The sequence below is a fragment of the Branchiostoma floridae genome, chromosome 1 (genome assembly GCF_000003815.2).
Source record: "Branchiostoma floridae strain S238N-H82 chromosome 1, Bfl_VNyyK, whole genome shotgun sequence".
In the NCBI taxonomy this organism is placed as follows: Eukaryota; Metazoa; Chordata; class Leptocardii; order Amphioxiformes; family Branchiostomatidae; genus Branchiostoma; species Branchiostoma floridae.
In genome coordinates, this window is record NC_049979.1 from 18115557 (window position 1) to 18122969 (window position 7413).

General features: G+C 39.4%; 1 protein-coding gene across 3 annotated transcripts in view; it reads right to left on the reverse strand.

Annotated features, from left to right (window-relative positions):
• The window catches only part of LOC118409272, a 38072-nt gene that overhangs the window by 24319 nt on the left and 6340 nt on the right, over nt 1-7413 (reverse strand). The window lies entirely within an intron of this gene.

Here is a 7413-nt window from a genome sequence, read left to right on the forward strand (position 1 = left end):
TTCCAAGTAGAATTACTGCAAAACTTGAAACTACTTGACACTTTTGTTTGGTTGCAAGTGCATCTTGTTACAGCAAGGAGGTTAAAAAAGACCTTAGTTCAGTTAATGGTACCAGTCTATACATGTGTATTCAACCTTGCTTTGTAAATTTTGTATACAATACGACAAAACAATGAATCCTGTTTCTGCAACAAAGCAGGACAACTGTCAAATGCCACTGATCATGAAGTTTTGCAGTGTTCTTCTGAGAACCTGACCATTACTATTGGATGTTTCATCAAAAGCTTCAGGGAAAAGTTTTATGGAAATGTGTCAAATTTCCCACTGACTTTTTTTTAAGCTGCCTCTGTTCCTCTTACAGATGTTACCTATTCATTACTAGAGGTGCTTATTCTGTTTTGTTTTTGTTGTACATGTGACCTCCAGCAGTCAAACTTTTCACATGGCTAGTATACTGTCAACTTAGCCTGAGGCTGGGGTGAATGACCAGCCTACAAGAGGTTGATGACCTGGTGCTTGGACCTGGCCAGTAACACCAAGGATGTACCAGCAACAGTTACATCCAACTTCTAGGAAAGCAGGAAGGACACAACTCCTGCTGGGGGATCCAATTGTTTTCCTCTCATTCAGAGGTACTGATGGAACATGGAGCAGGATATTTCCTTCTTAAAAATGTTTCCACAATTGTAACATATAACAGATGTGTTCTGCTGAGTCATCAGTGCAGTGAAGCCCTGTGGTAGTAGCCCTGTGGTGGCTTCAACAAGCAGCTGTACAAGTGCCAACATTGAAGTCCATGCTACAGTACAGCAGACCTTCACCTTCACAGACATGCGTCAAACTAGGCCTATCAAGTGTGCAATCTTCATAATTACTACATATTGCAGTTGCTTATTATCATACAAAAGGGGAAATTCTGTAAGATAGGATTTTGAACTTGTCATTACTGATAAAGCCACAGAGTTAACGACTTCCTCCAGCATGGTAACCACACCCTACACTTTTGTTATTTTTCTATTTTTCAAGTGGCAAATTTCCTTTTTCAATCACTGGTACCAGAGCCTCCTGAAGTCTCCTTTTACTTACCCATTAAAAGAAAAGAATATTACCATTGTGACAACCAAGTAGATGAGTTGCTCTAGCCTGTCATTACGTGAACATGTACACGCACATGTAAGGGAAAGCTACCCCCTACCATTTGGTAATGAGGGTTTTTTGCCTAGAGTGCTAGATAATGATAGGTATCCTCAACAGTGGAAAGCAGCCTGGAGACAAGAGAACTTTCCACTCAAGGCTTGATGAGTTTGCAGTTGACCAAACTGGTCTACAAAGGTGAAAATACTCCATCATCATTTTGTTTCAAGGTCTAGAAAAGTACAAGGTACATAATTCTATTACTTGGATGTACCAGTTGGTGGAAGCTTGTGCAAATGTGCTACATGAATGTCACTATATGGAAGCAACACTAGAGAAAAATCAGCCAGTCATCAAATGCAGTATTGCCTCTCTATCATATGTTTGTTCATCAAATTATCATAAAGCCTTCTAACCCCTTGGACACACACGTTGGGAGGAAAAGGCAGTCTATTCCTACATAATCACAGATTAGGGACACAAAACATCAAAGAACTCCCAGCCGCCAATGCTCATTATGTCTGGACTACCACGTGAAACTGACAATTATCAACCAACAAAGCTCATTACAGACTATGGGAACCAAAGGAAACACCGTTAAATGGAGGGTAGGAGATTACAAGCAAGAAAATATACAGTAAATGGGGGACAATTGAAGTTGCATGCGTCATATGCTGATGTAGTGTCTTTGTTACTAAAAAGAGAACTAAGACTTTTTTCTGAAGAAAAGTAGCAGCAATGTCGTCAGCTATGTGATTTGTCTATAGATCAGAAGGGAGAACATAGAAATTTAACCTAAGTATTTAAATACTGTAAATGCAGAAATTTTCGCGGTGGATTAATGTTCGCGGTTTTCGCGGTGACCACTTCACCGCGAACTTAAATCCGCCGCGAACATTTTTTCTATTGTGGTATTTGACTTCAGTCTACGGTGTTACCGCGAACTTAAAACCACCGCAAAAAGTCCTTTTACCGGCTACCGCGAAATTAAGTCCCTGCGAACTTAAATGCATTTACAGTAGTCTATTGATCTGATGTCACTGTATACCAAAATTTTACTTGTAGTTGTACAAGTACCACAATCATTTTTCAAAATATTACATAATCATGCAATCTTTCCCTTACAACTTTTCTGACATATAGTAACTAACATGTGCATACACCCTGGCCATGCATAACATCATAACAATACTGTTAGCAACCTTGTCGGACATTGGCCCCAATGGCCCCTCCAGTTAACAGATTTAAAACTCATGAAATGTATAACAGAGAAATAATTCATGTATTTATTAGTTGAACTGTAAGTTAACCTATGATAGTTAACTGTACTGTCAATGCCTGATAATCAATGAAGGTGGTCTGTCTCAAACTGTGAGGCATTGAAGCTATTAATTACCTATTAGACAAAGAATAAATGTTTTCTAGCTTGTAACAAGATTTCATTGTGCTTCATCTAAGTAAAACAAACAGCAAACCTACTGGTAATTATCTAAAGATTAGTGTTATATAAACATATTCAAAGAGCTTTCATGGGAAGTTTGGGAACCCTGCAAATTCTTGCAAAAACAAAAGGCTGGTGGCCTTCAGGAGTATTCTGTTGATTGTTTAAATACCACTGAATGTCAACAGTCCTTTAACTGTCACTGAATGTATCAAGGGGCTGTTTGGCCAAAAAAATATTTTGTAAAACCCTATAGGCTTGCAGAAGTATACAAATATGTCCATCTTAATTCATTGGGCTTTGTAATAAGAGGTTACATATTTACCAGAAATGAACAATTCCTTCAAAGATGAACTTTCCCAAACTGATTGGCATGTTACATTTCACATGTCACACATATAGTTTCATGACGGTCTGTATAAAACAATATAGTTCCAATTGAAAATACTTTTCATTGATATATTAGATATCATACATGAACAATGCATATAATATCAGGCTCAGAGATTAGAGTTTGGTGATTTTTTTTCCTTATTCAACAGCAAGCACCCTTTCACTGACTGAAAAGGTGAGTAAATCAATGCACAAAAGAAGAACAGGAAAGCAAACTAGGCCAAATTTATCAACATGTTCAGAATAGCCCATGGACTGGAACAGGAACAAGGCCATTAGAAGATACTATCTGGTCATTTCCTTCTCACACCTGTGCCCTGACGTCAACAGAGTACAATCAGGGTTCTGGACAATACCTGGAACAACAGTTACTAGGAGACAGGTGTCTCTGTGGTGGTGCTAGTGTGCCTGTGCAGATTTGATTTAAGGTTCCAGTTCGGAATTTCAAGTGTCCAGATATCTAAATAGTCCCTAAGAATAAGACGCAAATCAGAGGTTGTCTCCATAGTTTTAGCTCTAGATTTTTCGGCTATCGCTTTAAAAGTCTATAATCTTTTATACTTCTCCAAATGCTTGTTGTTCGTAGCGTTTTATGGTGTCGGAGATTTGATCGTGCGGCGAACACTTCCTGGTATTAGTGCGCGCGATAGCGGTAAAGCGTTTCGTCGCCTAATTACCCAGATCATGCGTTCTATGTGCGTTTTGGGTGTTTTAGCGCCATCGGAGCTTGCGGAAAACGTATCGGATAACTTTTTTTCCTTTTTACTCAGTATACAGAAGAAGTCTTGACCTTCATTGCCATATGAGTCATTATCCCAGGAAAATTCATTTTTTCCGTGTAGCGGCCTGTAAAATATGGCCCCAAATTAGCAATTTTTTTATGAAAAGCATATATTTTTGATGGTTTTTACCAAAAATAACATTTCTACAGAAAATGTCAAATGAGTCTGTCGGTCAGCGACAACACACCCTTTTCCATCGGAAACATTGAATTATCCGAAAAACGGTGTTTTGAGAAGCGTTAGTGCTTTTCCCAGAGACAGTCAAATCGGCCCCAAATCCTAAAAAAAAACTCCGAACCGGAACCTTATGTTGAAAAAATGGTATTATTCTTGTAGGGCCACACACACACATAAATAATCTCAAGCATATGTAAAATCATAACATAAATCTTTATTTTCGAAACTTATTACAAGAATTTTTTATTACTGACAAAAATATGACACGTCAAAACCACTGTAGCAACACAAGATCTGTTTCCATTTTAGAGTATAAGCTGCTGCTACTTTATCAAGTATTGAATATGGATACATGTATTTCTGAAAATGTAAACATACTCTGTATCCAACACTTGTTCTAAGAAAAAAGGATTTGTGGCAGTGAACTCAACAGCCCATGACTGCATGCACGACTGCACTGCTATATTCAAGTAAAGTAAACTCTTTGACGTCAGTGGGTGACTGGATGGGGGCGGTACCGTACCAGGAAAATAGGAACCATACTGTTTACCTGAAAACAAAGAAATACCGGTTCCTGCATCAAGAACATTGGTGACTCTAATAACAAGAATAACACTGAGTAAACTTTTGCAAGCTCTACTGCAATTGTCCACATTGATGTACCAGTAGAGTGAAACAGACATGAGAAAAGGTACATGTCTAGCTGAGACCCATCACAGTTGCCATACTCCCTCAGTCAGGCAAGGAACAAAGGCCAAAGGAACCCTGTCAGACCCCACCACCCACCTGTATCATGCACCTGACATTTGTTTTACCAGCTGCTGGAGAAGAGGCACTGCTGTCTAGGGGGTAAACAGGTGATACAAAGGAGGTTCATATCCCACAGTGGGAGAGATGGCACGGAGACAGATAATTGTGTCAGCTGCTGGACTAACACTGTGCTGGTCGCTGTGTGGTTAATGTAAACCACAAATTCTTGATCCGGCATCACAACTACAGTTACTGACTGGTATCCCTACTGGTGTGTCATACCCGAAGGTCTAGTTTGTCTGTCAGAGGACCAGTTCATGATTTTCAACGTTGGCTAGGTTCTCTTATGCTGGGAAAGGGAGTTTGCTGTGGAAGGGAGTTTTGCCCCGGTTCCAGGCCGCGAACGTTGAAAGTTGCTAACTGCCCCCCCCCCCCCAAAAAGCAGCCCCGTTCGGAGACTGCTACGGAGGCTAGTCATCTGGGTCCTAGGTGTTTTTACAGCACAGTTCCAGTAGGCTCTTATCTATCTTTAGTAGGCTATTGGCATTGTTATCTGCCCACCTATTTGTTAATACGTCAGGGACTCAGTTTACAAAACAAAACAGTACTTGTTCTGAATAAAGCTTCACCATGAGAACAAATCAGTGTCCATGTCATTTCCTTGATGAGGCTCTATTGCACGGCTATTTAATGTACCTGAAGATGCAACATGGAAAGTGTCTCTTTGTTGAACGGAGTTGCTATTCCATACACAGCAACGGGCTTAATGTTGGCTATTTTAGTGCAGTGACTTGTTATTTATTTCACAGAGCAACTGAGAATAATGTGAGTTAAGCCAAATTGCCAGAGAATCATTTTGATATAACATCTACAGTTCCCTTCTTGTTTACTACAATGGCATCCTCTTTAAATTTATATTTGAATTCCTTTGCTTCTGTCAGCCAATTTATTAAATAACCCAATCCAATATATACAGTTGTTCTCCCATCATTCTTTCTTGCCCATGGCACTGAAATACGACATGACATTTAATACATGGTTTTACTCCCATGTTCATGTAAATGTACAAATGTAACATTAACATCACCCTGGCCCTAGACAATTCTAACCTCGCTAACCCTTACATCAGAGCCACCACAGGCTCTTCAGATTGTTCCCTTAGCAACACAGGTGATCCACAACTTGCCCTCCAGACACTGTGACGTAAGTAGTGATGACAGGATGTCAATGGAGAAGACACGGCAGCAGCAGATCCATCAGCACACCTGTTCAACACCTACGTCACAGGGACATACTTCCAACATAGCTCTGACTGGGCTGGGCATGGCCTTCCCTTTGTAGCTAGCCACAGAGAGATCTCAAGTGTGTTGTGTACCTATTATGAGTGTTCAAACACATGCATTGTATACATGTAATACCCTTTTGTCACAGGAAATAATATGTCATTTCAATCACCAGGAAATTTATTATTATAGGAGCAAGGGCTGTTGAGAACGTTTCTTTCAGAATTCAAGACTTAGCCCAACAAAGAGTTGGTAAAAGTTTGAAGCAAGCTGACAAAAGTGTCACACTGAGTTCTGAAAGTCATACGTTTAGTTAAGTGTAGACAGACAAGTACGGGGACAGTACAATACTTTAGCATTCACGTAACGGTATCGCCATCAACACCTCATCCTCTATTCTTTCACTTTCAATCAACACAGGGATGCAAGGCATGTCACAGACAGCATGTAGGCCACGTGTTAACCATAAAAATAGGTGTTGTCCCAATTTTTCTCATTCCAGAGGACAAACATATTGTTCGGGTGATTCTAAAGACAGTGAGAGAGAAGCATACCATAGAATAAAAGGCTATTGTTGTACTTCAATTTTCGGATATGCGAGGATTGTGAGCTGAACAGTATTATTGTCTTTTCCTGAAAAAAAAAGAAGAAAGGTAACATATGAAAGCTTGGCACTGGAATTTCAAACCTGCGAAGATTTGTAAGGACCAAAGTCCTATTATAGATCACTGGACAGTCCACACAGAGCTATCATGACAGTAAGCTGATTGAAGAATCAAGTAGGAGGTCAAGAGAAGTGGTTCCAACTGGAGTGCTACTCCTACCCAACTGAAGAACTCTACTCTACTGTTCAGTGGCTAGCCTAGTGATGATGAACCATTGCGACTAAGGATATGAAAGTTCCTTGTTGCGACACAGTGCTATGGTTAAGGAATTTGTGAGCTACACCATGGTCACATTCTTGTGTCACCTACCTCATCTAAAATATTTCAAAAGTTAGCAATATAACAATTACTTCTTAAATATCAACGTTATATTTAAAAAAAACATTATGTTAAATATCTGTGGATACTACAATACATATAAAGCAAGATGAAATAGCACGTCATTGTTGAATGTTACAACAAACAGGTCGACAGGTTTAAATTCAAGTTCATCCGATTATATTGTTAGGTAATACACAAGCTTATATGTGGAAACCCTTCCTTGCTGAAAGATAGACATGGTGACTGGTATAGATCATCTTAGATGCAACTAACCTAAAACATAGTATGGGAAGATGGAGAGAGTATTCCATGGACATGACCATGATCAATCTTCTTGTACAGAAAATAAATTTATCTTAAACAATGGACACTACTAGAAGCACACACACAAAAATTGGAAGAGGATGTTTTGGTTACAATACAATATGGAATTACAAGCTAATTACATGGCCAACACCACCACTGTG